The 14,788-nt window shown below is 40.1% G+C and overlaps 1 long non-coding RNA gene across 1 annotated transcript; it reads left to right on the forward strand.

The window, feature by feature from the left end:
* Nucleotides 1-664: 664 nt before the first annotated feature.
* On the forward strand, nucleotides 665-1,197 carry LOC147894737 (uncharacterized). Its single transcript, XR_015542074.1, has 2 exons — nucleotides 665-950; nucleotides 1,082-1,197. It is a non-coding gene; the product is annotated as an uncharacterized LOC147894737 (long non-coding RNA).
* The last annotated feature ends 13,591 nt before the right edge of the window (nucleotides 1,198-14,788 follow it).

Genomic DNA, 14,788 nt, shown 5'->3' on the forward strand with positions numbered 1-14,788 from the left:
ACATGAAATAAAAGTGTGCTTCAAATGCTTCAACAAAAAAATCAACATAAATTATTCGTTGGGTGCTTAGTGTGTGGGTCTAAATTAGACAACACTCTTTAAAAGCTTTTGAGATGTACCCATAGGTAAAAGGGATGGTTGAGATACATGAAAGTAGTATTTATTGGGTTGTTGCTAAAAAAAGTATCGTTACTCATGCGACTTTCATAAGAGGGGGGAATTTTTCCCTTTCAATTTTATAGAACTTTTGTGGTCCTCTCCGGAGGACCCTACAATCATGAAATGTTGGTAAGTGGGTTGGCATTGAGAAAGAAAGATCCTCCTAAAGAAAGGCAAAGGGAAACATTGTGGGTGGGGGGAGGTCTAAAGATGAAACATAAATGGGAATGCAAGGTGGAGGGTAATAAATATGGGGTTTTTTGGGAGCCAAAAAGGAGATTTATTTGTATTAATAGAATGAAATAAATATGGGGTTAGTGAATGGACGGCCAAGGATGTGGCAAGGGGAATAATCTAGGCAATAAGGTTCTAGACTAATCTCCAAACATATACTATAATCTAGGGAATAAGGTATTATAATAAGGGTATACCATTTATTGACAGGTTCCAACTCCAACTATATATTGATGGAAGTCCAAAGCTCAAATCCTCGGGAATTGGCTTTCTGATCTCTTTCACTTACGTTCGCATTCTACATCCTTCGCACATCATCGCCATTTTGCGCCCTTGTTCTGCCTTTTGATATATCCATCCCGCTTGATCCACCATGCATAGAGAAAGCACCATCACTCTCATCAGTGCTGAAGGCTTTGAGTTCACTGTCGACCTAGCCTCACTCACCTGCGTAGCCATTTCCAACTTAGATGCCCTCCACCTCGACTTCGACAGAGCCATCCATTACACAGCTATCTTGGTTTTCAATGCTTTGGAGGAAGCGCTCCTTTTGAGCGGTGAGTCTGGGGGATGATATAAGCTTTCTCATTCTTTTCTGTCTTTCCCTGCGTCTCTGACAAGTTGCATTCCTTTGTTTTTGGGTTCGTGAGGCATTGAACGTTAACATCTATCTCATGGCGTGGTGCAGGAAGCTTCAACGAGACCAAGGACAGGAAAGTGACTTTTCCAGACATTAGCGCTCCCCTAATGGAAAAAGTTTGTCAACACGCTTGCGAACTTCAGAGTTCGCAATTTTAAAGCCATCGAGGCCGTTGGCGTTCATCGTTCTCTCAGATTGAACGACCTTATTTCGGGCAATAGTTATGTTTTACTTTTGTGTCATTGCAAAACGTTATAGGCAACCTAAACCTCGGTTCATCCTTTTTGCACTCCTAAAGTATACTCTTCCAACTATTTGGACACGGTTGTCCATTACGCCTTGCAAAAGTTGATCATGATGAATCCAACTCGTGCCAAAAGGCCAGCGTCCTTCCCAACGTAACATAGATTGCGAGGGCCTCCTTTTTTAATGTGGGGCACGTACTCTACGATTTTATCATAATCTACATACCAAAGCTATTATATTCCTAATGTTATCTCAAGTACATTCGTTGAACAACAAAAAGTTTATAAAGGGGTGGAATCCAACATCCTTTGTCAAGTCTAGTTTTTACATTTTTTGAATATTTGCATGCATGCATGTGTGTGTGTGTGTGCGCGCGCGCGCGCATGTGTGTGTGTGTTTGAGAGAGACACACAGAGAGAGAGAGAGAGAGAGAGAGAGAGAGAGACTACTTTTGGATTGCAATGGGAAATATTAGTCCCTAGCCATCATACATGCGTGTGCATGTTAGTGTACGTTTGTGTGAGATAGACTCAAAAAGTGACTCTTGGATTAGGAACCTAAATTATTTTTAAAAATATATATATACAAGTAATAGAACTTAATTGCATGGAATATGAAGAGAATAGTAAAATAGCTATAACTTTTGCACTATAACTCCGATTGCAAATGTTTTTAGTTCAAAATCAAGAGCATGAGTAGCTCTATGATATTTGACTATTTCCTCGAATGTTCAAATTCAATGTAGAAGACCTTCAAAAATCAGTCACAAGTTAAGGGGGTCATAAATTTGTAATTACTTTGGATACAAATGAAGAAAAAGGGACAAGTTTGCATCTAAAAGGTTCACCTCTCTACACAACAAACTTGGAGGTGGTGTATTCAATACTCTACAATTCAAAGTGACATTACCTTATATTGAATTAACAACACATTCAAAATTTCAACCATGACTCAATCAAAATTATTGCTTATGGCATGGTATCTTGCAAGGAAGAGAATGTGATAAAATGTACATTTTTGTATTATAATCTCCCCATTCAAATACAAAGACTCTTCATAGCCTGTACCTCCTCTTTGCTACCTCTAATACATAGAAAAACCAAGTAAGATCCTAATACTAATACCATTAAGGCTCTCCTCTCAAGGTAGCCAGGCACAAAGTTTTTTACACCATTGCCAATGGGATACAATGCAATAGGGGAAGCCATGTAATGTGGATCACAATGATCAAGCTGTCCATACTTTGATGCACTTTAGTATAGTTATGTAGGCCATTCTAAAAATTAGATGTGGAAGACCACAATGTATCCTCCTGCTCGACTAATATAGTGCACCAATGAGTGATCTCAAATGCCTCCTGCATCAATTCAACAACCATTACATTAGTAGATCTAACAAAGCACATCACATTAAAAGACCATAAAATATAAATCAATACATAGGATGCTTACCATCATGGCATTGTCTCCTTTAATTATGCAAGCAAGGCAAATAGGTATGAATTGTAAACTTTAGGCATGAAAACTTTATACATATTATCTGAAAACTTTGGACACGAAACCACACAATAAAACCATCAATGCTTTTAATGTCCTCCAAGTCATGAAGAAAACCTATGCAAATTCCAAAATGCCCACAATTTATGGGATAGCTTGTATTAGTCAAACACATTGTTTGATGTTGCACGAGAGATAAAATGGACATTTTTATGCATTTCTCTAGATTCTTGCCTACTATTTCACCATTTCAAGTAAAGTTGAAGGACTATACATTTTGTTTTCCATGACTAAATGGTATTCCTGCACATAACTTACAGACAATACATTGTTAGTTATATCAAAGATTCCACTACTTCCCACTCCTATGTTAAAATAGGATCTTGTAAAGAAGATAGGCAAGGAAGGTACATAGTCTAAGAAATATATCCTTCCTCTTGGGAAGCTTATGTGGACGCTTGGAAAAACCTTCCATGACTATCTAGTTAGTCAAACTGTAAGTTCAAGTCATCCAATGCATTTTTCATGTTCTAGAACACACTAGAGCTCACAATATTGTCAACTGAATCTATCACTTTCTTCTCGACCATGCCTCTACAACACACTATAGCTCACAATATTGCTAGCTTGTGTCACTTTCTTCCTAACCATGCCTCTAGAACACATGAGCTCACAGCATTATCACCTTGTGTCACTGTGTTCTAGACCATGACTATTGGGAAAATAATAGTTGTAGGAGAGGAAAGAGCAGTTGTATCCTATATGAGAAGGAAAAGAAAGAGGGAAAAAGCTCCTGTAGGAGAGTAAAGAGTTGCTGTAGAAGAAGGAAAAGTGCCTGTAGGAGGGAAAAGAGCACCTGTACCAGAAGGAGAAGCACCTGTAGAAGGGAAAGAGAACCTATAGGATATGCGGCTAAGCAAGAGGCCATAGAGCAAGAGAGGAAAGAGAAGGCGGAGGTAGCATGAGGGGATAGAGCAAGAGGAGGCACGGAAACACTGAGAAGAGCAGGAGAGAGAACACCGGCTGTAGGAGGTGATGCAACCAAAATTTTGAAAAATGGAGGGAGAGAGCAGCTAGACTAGAGAAAAGGAGAAGAGAGAGAGGGGGCAGGCCTGTAGTAGGCTAGATAACAAAAGAAATTCGTCCAAAAGGTCCCACAGTGGAAGGAGAGGGAAGTTGGACCAGAGCAGAGGAGTAGAGAAAGGGGGCAGACCTACAATAGGCTAGAGGACAAAAGAAATTCGGTCCCACAATGGAGGCAGATGGCAATTGGACCAGAGTAGAGGAGCAGAGAAAGGGGGCAGACCTACACTAGCCTAGAGGACAAAAGAAATTTGTCCAAACGGTCCCACAATGGAGGGAGAGGGTAGTTGGACCAGAGTAGAGGAGCAGAGAAAGAGGGGGCAAACCTGCAACACACCTAAGGAGAAGAGAAATTCGCCCACAAGGGCCCACAAATGAGATTTGGGGATGATCTAGGGTGGGCACACATGGGAGGGTGGTCAAGCATGGGTTAAGGGGGGGGAGGATGGTTTGGGTGGTCCCCAATGTAAGAGGAATAGCCAATAGGAGATCTCTGCATACCTGCCATCCCTCCACCTCAACATACCATTGCCCCACACAAAGGAGAACTCTCATTAGTACACCTCAAATCCCTCTCTAATTCCTTGAAATTAGGAAACACTAATTGGAGGCCCTTTTGAGACCCCATTTCTCCCTTAATGCTAAGCCCCCAACGTTGCCATATAGCGACGCTGGTCAGTCGCTATATAGCGATGTTTATATCCCAAAAGCATTGCTATATAGCGATGAAACAGGGCAAAGCGTCGCTATATAGTGATGGTTCAGGGCACTTATTGTCAGAAGAGAGAAAAGGAGCTCATGGGTGGCCATTTTTTAGATCTTAATAGATTTCCTTGTAGCTCATGTTGTGATTTTGGAAGTGTGAAGATGGAAGGGATGAGTGGAAGCTCGTCAGATGATGTGCCAATGCCCGAGAGCACAAAGTGGCTTATGGAGAGGTTGTATTGTCATTGCACTCATTGCAAGCGAGAAGTACGACATCAACATCATATTGTCATGTGCCACTTGCGAATGTATGGGGAGGAGCCTGAACCAGTACCCACCATTGGTGTTGCATGTGGTGATGGATCATTGGTAAGTCAATGCTATTTGAGTTTGTGATTAATATTGGATACCATTATGACACGAAACCTTGAGACAAGATCTTATATTTACACAAAATCTTGAGACAGGATGAGGAGGGTGGTGAGGGTGTGCATATACCTTCACACTTTGAGCAAGACTATAGTCTACCGGATGTGCCAGATGATGACGAGGGTATGGTGGACGTGATGGATTCTATTTTCAGGGGCACTACATCACATGTACACGTGATGTCAGAGTCTGAGGTTAGTATGTGAGAGTTGCAATCAACACAGTTGTACGAGGGTGCTAGGATGTCTAAACTACGGGCTTGTCTCTCAATCTTGAATCTGCAAGCAAACTATGGGTGGTTGGATACAAGTGTCTCGGCCTTAATGAGGTTAGCTCCTGCATTAATTTGACTCATTATTTGGATATTGTTTGTTTTGAGAATCATCATTATTCGAAGCCTATCTATGTTTGAATTGTGACTCTCTTTTATCCATCTCTCTTTTATGACTCTGCCACTACCATGATTCCTCCTTACCCGGTTGAGGACCTGCCCTATCAAATCATGGCTGCTGAAGAGATAATAGAAGATAAAAAGGGCGCAGCAGTGATGGCCACCCTGAGGCGGTTGATGAGCCACCACTTCGGGAGCGGCATAGCTACTGATCGGCGGTACCAAGATGACCAAAAGAAGCAGGCAGTCATTAATGAATTGAAAATAAAATACCCTAACCCCCCAAATTAGGAGTTCAATGAGAATTACATGCGAGAGCACATGGATTTGGTCTTGAAGCATCGTAGGTCAACCTTGCGTACTTCCATCGCAAAGGGGAAGGTTAAACCCAGTTGGGCAGACAAAGCTGATTGGAAGTTTTTCAAGAAGTAGAACAGGGACCATCCCGAAATGTTCGAGGGTCAGAGGAGGGCTGCGAGGAGATGGCTGGACTCTGTAGGTACTTTGCACTTTGGTGTAGGCGGACAGTTGGCATTTGAGGCAACCGCGGTAAGTCTACTTCTTCTCATTTAATGTATTGTTCTATTTGTTTTACTACATAATGCATGCACTTTATCTAACTCTCATAAATTGCACCCAGAGCAAGCTGTGATGGGTTGCCTTCCTACAGACGCATAGACGAGATGCGCATTTCATGTAGGAACAAAACCATGGTTTATTGATCAGGAGGCACTGGGAGTGACGGTCGATTGGGCTGAGGTGGCTACTCGCATGGTATAAGTCTACTCCTACTTGTAATCTCACTTTTTAAATTGTTTTATTCTTTAAGTTTCAATCTAATTTCCAATTAATATGGTTTCACTCTTAGAATCAAAGCTCGAACATCCCATCAATGGAGGTGAGCGGTGATGATGAGGGATTACGCTTACACGGCTTCGACGAGGTTCAGGGATCAGGTGCAGCTCATGGGGCCAGGGATCAGATGCAGCTCACGAGGGCCAAGGATCAGGCCAGCAAGACAAGGACAAGGACGACGACGATGATTTGGATGAGCAGCAGTAGTATCACACTTTTCGAAAGGGTAATTTTGTAACAAACAATGTTGTATATCTTCGACATGTATATGGTTTTGTCGCTCGGTTCATTTGAAAGATTTTGTATCATACTTTCCACAAGGGAAATTTTATAATAAAAAACATTCTTTTGTAATTACTAAATAAAAAACATTAGTGGGGCAAAACAGGGCTTGGTGTGGCCCTGTTTAGCCCCACTAATATCTTTTTTTAGCTTTTGTTAATCGTTGCTATATAGCAACGTTTACCAGTGTCACTATATAGCGACGTTTACCAGTGTCGCTATATAGCGACGCTTATTAGTGTTGCTACATAGTGACCATTCTTTTCCAATGCTTATCGTGACATAAATAACAACCTTTGCACTCGTCAAAAAAAAACTTTTTAGTGTAAAAAAGGTTGGTATTTTCATCTCAGAAAAGGACCTATGCCTTGTAGTGTTTCTTTGCTCTAGGTATTCTACTCTGTTTTGGATCCATTCTAGCTTCTATAACCTCTACTCCAAGTCCTTGTCATGTCTTGCAAACCTTTGTACCTACTTGTACACTTGCACTAGCATTCCGTACACTCCCTACAACATCTTGGGATGCTAACACCATGTTCCAAGCCTCCAATCCACTCCAGAATATGATGAGCTACTGCTTATTGACACATGGATATTTTGTACAATTCTGTCCACCAAGAAGGCCCAACCTTGCCATGTAATTTCCTAGATGTACTGCCCACATGATACCCTATATGTTGCCCATGTGGCAACCCCTTTCCTTGTCTTTTCAAAATTTGTTTGCTACCCACATGATAGCCAATATGCTTCCCATGTGGCAGCCCAATATGCTTCCCATGTGGTAGCCCAATCCTACACTCATCCACCTCCCCCATGCTCTCCTCATATGGGGGATTACAAGTGACCATATAATCTCCAAGTTTTTTTCAATGGTCTCTAGAACCTATTTATCAATGGTGTCAACTGGACCACAAGAAGGACAAAGCCTATTGGTAAGCCTAGTTCCACATTATCATGCCTACAATTCTACATTAGTTGGTAACCAACAGTGGATGCTTACAAATGTAGCCCATACATTCTCACAATTTTTAGGTACATCATGATTGGTAGTAGGATTCACAAGAGAGTAAGCATTTGTTCCCAGACTTTCAAAAAACATTGCAGTAAGGAATACCATAAGAGATAATTCATGCATATTTGTAGCTGCTCACGCTACTGCTAGGCTCTACTGTCAAGCTTTGATACCAATTGTGAGAACACAATGGAAGCTGAGAGGGTGAGACAAAGCTTGAGAGACACAAGTTTTGGTGGGTACAGAACACCCTAATCTTCTATTTCATCCATATATATATATGTTTTTGAGTGTTGTACGTAACTGTTATGATGAGACTTATGCTCCAGTAGCAAAGATGGATTCCATATGGTTCTTGATATCACTAGCAACACTTAGCAAATGGAATGTGTATCAGCTCAATGTCAAGAATGCATTTCTCAATGGTTTTCTAGACGAGGAAGTCTACATGCAACAACCAGCAGGTTATGTTGAATTAGGAAAGGAGAATAAGTTTTGCCATCTCAAGAAAAGTCTCTACGACTTAAAGCAATCACCTAGAAGTTGGTACAGCAGAATTGACAAGTATTTTGCTGATCTAGGATACATGAAATCCAATGCAGATCATACTCTCTACTACAAAGTTCAAGGGGAAGACATTACTTTTGCACTTTTGTACGTAGATGATTTGATTGTGACAGGAAGCAAGGATAGCTTCATTAGAAAACTGAAACAAGACTTATCTGTAGAGTTTGACATGAAAGATCTTGGACTTATGCACTATTGTCTTGGAATTGAGTTCTGGAGAGATTCAAATAGCACATTCATGAGTCAGCTCAAGTATGTTGATAGTCTCTTGAAGAAGTTTCATATGGCAGATTGCAAGATTGCAGCCACTCCCATGGAACGAAGTTTGAAACTTACTAAAGATTTAGAAAATCCTACAGTCAATGACAAATACTATAGGCAGCTCATCGGATCTCTTATATATCTGACAATCACATGGCCAGATATTTGTTATGTAGTAAGTTCACTAGCACAGTTTATGGCAAATCCAAAACAGTCTCACTGGAATGCAGCCAAAAGAGTCTTGAGATACATCAGAGGTACAAGATAGTTTGGGATAGAATACAAAGGAAGTCATCCCTAGTTGCATGGATACTATGACAGTGACTATGCTGGAGATCATGAGACCAGGAGATCAACATAGGGATATGCATTTTTCCTTGGCCAAGGTGCTATATCATGGTTGTCAAACAAACAGCCAACTGTTTCTTTGTCTTTGGCTGGAGTAGAATATAGAGCACTCACTACAGGTGCATGTGAGGCTATATGGCTCAGAAGACTATTGTCAGAAATAGATTACTTTGATGAGTCAAAGCCAACAACAATATCCTGTGATAATCAATCGGCTCGAGCATTGGCCAAAAAGCACATTGATGTCAGAGAGCACTTCATCAGAGAAAGAGTGTTACTTGGTGACATCACACTACAGCATTGTGATAGCAAAGAGAATGTTGCAGACATCTTTACCAAACTTCTCGATAAAGAGCTATTTGAGAAACACCGACTAGCTCTTGGTTTGACATAGAGGAAGGACATTCCCATTAAAGGGGTGTGATGGAATGTAATGCTCAGTCCTTCTTCGATTCCCCAGAATCATCATCTTGAGGGAAGGCCTACTTCATGATGTTGATCTTGAGGGAAGGTGTTGAGAGTTCACACCCAACATCATGTGATCATGTGTGCATAGCATCATCACGTGATCATATGTGCATAGCACTAACCTTATAGAGTGCTATAAAGGAAAGGGTTAAATCCCCTAACCCTAACCCTAACCCTAACCCTAAATGGACATGTATATATTCTATTTTTTCAACTAAATCTAGTGTACAGTTAGTCATTTGTGGTGTGCTCTCTAGCTGTGCCCTCTCTCCTCATCTCCACTCTTCTCCTCTCCCCTCTTCATATTTTGTCAGAGTGGATGAACTACTCCACAAGTCCACAACACAGCTAGCTCTACTCCTTTGTCAGGCCCTCTAAGAGATGATCTGCTTCTCCACACAATGCTACAAAGAGGGATGAGAAGGGCCTATATGTAGCACCCATCCCCTTCCTAGTTGGGTAGGGCAAGCTAGCTGACCAGCCTACTGGGTGGCCGACCCAACAAGCCTACATGGCCACCCCATCAGTAGCCTATATAGGGCTATACACAAGGCCTTAAGGCATGGGCCTACTAGTCAACCAGTAAGGCCTCATATGTGGGTGGACCCATAACCCTAGGGTCTGACTTCTCTTGTTGTATATAGGGCTTGCATTACAACCCTATAAAGGGGACTGATCCCTTGCCAAAAGGGAAGATTGGCTTGCTCTCCTCCATGCCCTATAAGGGCTTCCCACACAACCATAAGGGGACAACCTCATGCACATGCCAACCAAACCAATTGGTGGTGCCTAGGTGGCCGACTAATAGGTCGACCCACCTCTACCTACATATAGGCTCTTGGGGGGTTGGATTGTTGCATATATGATACCCCAAAGGGCCACACAAGCACACACATTATAGGTGCCTCCATATGAGTTGCCACTCAGCATATGAACCGACTTGCAAAGGCCCCGATTGGACATGATATGTCCCTCCAGCCAACAAAGGGCTACATACATCCCTGGTTAGAGGCGGGCCTTTGAGCCTGGATAGTAGCCGACCTGGCTGCTAATGGGCCAATCCCTTCTGGCCTCTATAAAGGCTACTGCACAACTTCTATATGAAGGTTGTAGGCCCTACCCCATGGCTACACTACCCCTCTTCAAGAGATGAAACCTGTTGCCCTAACATAGGCCTCCAAGAGAGCCTATCCTACTCTACCCTCACAGGGGTCGGGCACACCCACAACTTAGGCCTCCAGGAGAGCCTATCCTTCTCTATGCTCACAGGGGGCGAGCACACTAACAACACGGGCCCTCACTCATCTACCCTATCCTCACTCACTCAGTGGTCACAACCAAAGGCAAGGCCCTCTCTCTGTAGGTGACATCATGAGATGTTGGCCTCTAATAGATGGGCCACCCTTGTCAACATTATGGCCTAGCTATCAGCCCACAATTAAGGCTCACTATGGGGCTAAAAATAGGCCTACCATGGGGCCATACTTATTGCCCAACAGTGGCTGATAAAGACTAGCAAAAGCAAAACTAGAGAGTGGGGAGCCTAGTCCATTTATATACTTGGCCCTAGGTAAGTTGTATCAATGGATGTTGTGGTAATGGATCAACTCCTAACTCATGAGTTGCCACATTAAATCATTCAATATCGTTATCTTATATTATGTAGATTTAATAGGTCACGTGTTTTGTTTTTTTGGGTTTTTATTTTATTTACTAATCTTATAATTATTGTTTCTATATGAAATCAAAGAATTGAATCTTGTGGGCTGATTTTAATGCACTTTGAATGGGTGGAGCATGTTTAAAGTTTCTACTATTTCGTAAAGCAACATGAATGATTTTAAGGCTACATTTCCAACATTTTTGGTGCTTGATATAAATTGCATCTCCTGCATTTTTTTTGGGAACAAGACTTGGTAACTTGCAATGTGGTCATTCAAACCAAGAATGGACTCAAATTTTGATGAAAATTTCATGCAAAATGAGAAACTAGGATCGGATTGGTATGTTTCCAATATGGTATCTATGTATGGATTATTGCATAAGCTATCTCAAAGCTACAAAGTGAAGGCACTTAAGGCATCTAATAGATTGTCTGTAGAAAAAGATCTATATCTTGTATAAATACCTCCAATTTGTAGGCCGTTGAAAAACATTTTATGTCTATCTTTTAAGAATTTATGAATGATTCTTCACCTCTTCACACTCACATACTTTCTTTTTGTAAATAGTGTCTTGCATTTTCCAATTGTAAGACCATCAAACCTCGAATCCATTTCCCTTCAATTTTCATCTCTATAATCAAATGCTGTGTGGGCTTGAGAATTATTTGATGCCTTATAATATCTTGGAAATGGCAATCTGGTAGACATGTTCATTGATGTCAATTTATTGCCAATGCCTCTTGAATTTTGTGGTTGAACTCTTTCTCCTTCGTAACTCAAGATTCTCCCATCTATATTCTCTAGCATGCTAGCAACAATATTTTGAACATGACAAATCGTATATTCTCTATCCCCTTTGCCCTGCATTTGAGTGGTAACATCATGACCATTGTTACTAATATCATCAATTCATGTTATTGCATCACTTATCCCATCGATCTTTGCGTGTATTTTTCTTTGTGGTCCCATCTTATTATTCTCAACACAAGACAAGTCTTCTATATCAGTAAGCATGTTTGAGTCACTTGCAACACAAGATAAGTCTTCTATACCAGTGAGCCTGTTCGAGTCACTTGCAACATAGGACGAGTCTTCTATTCCAGTGAGCCTGTTCGAGTCACTTGCAACACAAGACAAGTCTTCTATACCAGTGAGCCTATTCGAGTCAGTTGCAACACAAGACAAGTCTTCTATACCAGTGAGTATATTTGAGTCACTTGCAACACAAGAAACCTTTTCTGCATCAACATCTATTACTATAATGTCCTCAATACCTGTGAGCATGCCACTATGATACTCTTGATCACTATTATAGCTTCTTATCAATTTGGATCCCATTTGTGTTATAGTACTTTTCTTATGATAATATTCTATTGTGTCTTCCATGACATTGAAGGAAACAGTTGTCTTGGGCAAACTTGATTTCAAGAAAGTTAACCCCCATTTACAAGTACTATGAACTTGTAGATGAGACACAGTATTATGGACGTCTAGATGTGATGTACTATCCATTGCATTTTGAATGACACCTGCACTAGTCAACTTAATTATCTCCACTATACAGAGAAAACTCTGAGCATAGCCCTTAAAGTTGCCAATCGCCACAACTTCTCCTGAGCAAGATAACATCTCTACTTTTTCCCCCTCAAAATAAGTTTTCTTGATATCTTGAAAGTACATCTTTGGAACAATTTCGTCTTGGTCCCAGAGTGTTCTGTGTGCTTGCATATCAAATATGTCACATTGTAAAATATCTCCCAATGTTTCAAAGTCTCCATGTGGATATTTTAAATGTACTTCAGGATTTACAACGTTGGTGATTATCACTACACATCTTCTCTCACCACAATGTTGGAAATGACACACATTCATAGGATCAAGACTATGAATTCCTCCAAAAGCCACCACTTCATTCTTCTTATATAACACCACATCCATACCTGCTGTTAGGGTGAATACCTATTTTATGTACAAAAATAGATTAGCAACTCAAAAACAGACACAATAAATAATCATTGAGCTTATTATTACTTTAAACTTTAAACAATTAATACCAAAACATCTTAACCACTGTAAATCCTAAACTTTAAACATTTAATCACTAAACCCTAAATCCTAAACTCCTAAACACTAAATCCTAAACCCTAAACCCTAAACTCTAAATCCAAAACCCTAAATCCTAAATCCTAAATCCTTAACCCTAACCCCTAAACCCTAAACCCTAACCCTAAAATACAACCAAAATTTAATTACTTGTGCAACAGGTTGGGGTCCCCAGGATATATCCCCCAACCTGTTGCTTGAGCAACAGGTTGGGGTCCCTAGGATATATCCCCCAACCTGTTGCTTGAGCAACAGGTTGGGGGGTATATCCAACCTGTTGCAAAATCAAAAAAATCTTGAGCAACAGGTTGGGGTCCCTAGGATATATCCCCAACCTGTTGCTTGAGCAACATGTTGGGAAATTCTTGATTTGTGCAACAGGTTGGATATACCCCCCAAACTGTTGCTCAAGCAACAGGTTGGGGGATATATCCTAGGGACCCCAACCTGTTGCTCAGGCAACAGGTTGGGGAATATATCCTGGGGACCCCAACCTGTTGCTTGAGCAACAGGTTCGGGGGTATATCCAACCTGTTGCACAAATCAAGAAATTTTTTGATTGGTGCAATAGATAAATTCTTGATTTGTGCAACAGGTTGGATATACCCCCCAACCTATTGCTAAATCAAGAAAATTTCTTGATTTTTGCAATAGGTTGGATGCACCATTAACTTGTTCCACTTGCAACAGGTTGGGGGATATATCAAACCTATTGCACAAATTGAAGAAAATCATTAAAATTTGGTTGTATTTTACGGTTAGGGTTTAGGGTTTAGGGTTTAAAATCTAGCGTTAAGGATTTAGGGTTTAAGATTTAAGATTTAGTGTTTAGGGTTTTGGGTTTATGATTATGGTTTTAGGGTTTAGGGCTAAGGGTTTAGGATTTAGGGTTTAAGATCTAGGGTGTAGGGTTTAGGGTTTAGGGTTAAGGATTTAGGATTTAACATTTAAGCTTTAGGGTTTATGATTATTGTTTTAAGGTTTAGGATTTAGGGTTTAGATTTTAGGGTTTAGTGTTTAGGGTTTAGAGTTTAGTATATAAGGTCATGAGCTTAGAGTTTAGAATCTAGGTTTTAGGATCTAGAAATTAGGTTTTAGAATTTAAGCCATAGGGGTTAGGGTTTAAGGTTTAGGGTTTAGGGTTTAGGGATTAGAAATATTATATAAGTTTAAGAGCTTAGACTGTATAACCTAAGATTTAGGGAACTTTAGGATTTAAGATTTAGGGTCTAAGATTTAAGGTATATAGACTATATAAAATATGCATTCCAAAGTATTTAGTTTAGATATATATAGACTATATACTATATGCTTTCCAAAGTGTTTTGTTTATATCCAATACTAGGTATGATCCTTTGCAAAGGCTTTACTTTAAGTAATTATAAGTCTACCTAGTCAAAGTTTCCTACTGATTAGGGACAAGCACATAGGCTAAAAGCACACCGATTCATATTTTCTTACATTCATGCTGCATGGTGTATTAGAAGTATGTGATAATAAATATTCAGAAGAAATATGTATTCCATATCATGGATTCATACCATGGATATTTGGTGGTTGCTAAAGTAGAAAAATGATATGCATTCAATGATACTATAGTTTTGCAAAGTATTACATACTGTAACAAAGATAAGCAAGTATGCTAAACCTCTTCCAGATTCTATGGTTTTAAATACCTACCTTACAAATGCATTATCTAATTCTTCATTCTTTGACTAACAAGTATTATACACATCGAAGAAATGCACATGCTAAAAGCACATGTGTAAAATTTAATATTTCCTTATTTTTTAAATTAATTTAATTATTTGATTGACTACTTTTTAAAATTTAAAGGTTATTACT

This window comes from Dipteris shenzhenensis, chromosome 14 (assembly GCF_047967505.1).
Source record: "Dipteris shenzhenensis isolate YYH24624 ecotype China chromosome 14, Dip_SZ_1.0, whole genome shotgun sequence".
NCBI lineage: Eukaryota > Viridiplantae > Streptophyta > Polypodiopsida > Gleicheniales > Dipteridaceae > Dipteris > Dipteris shenzhenensis.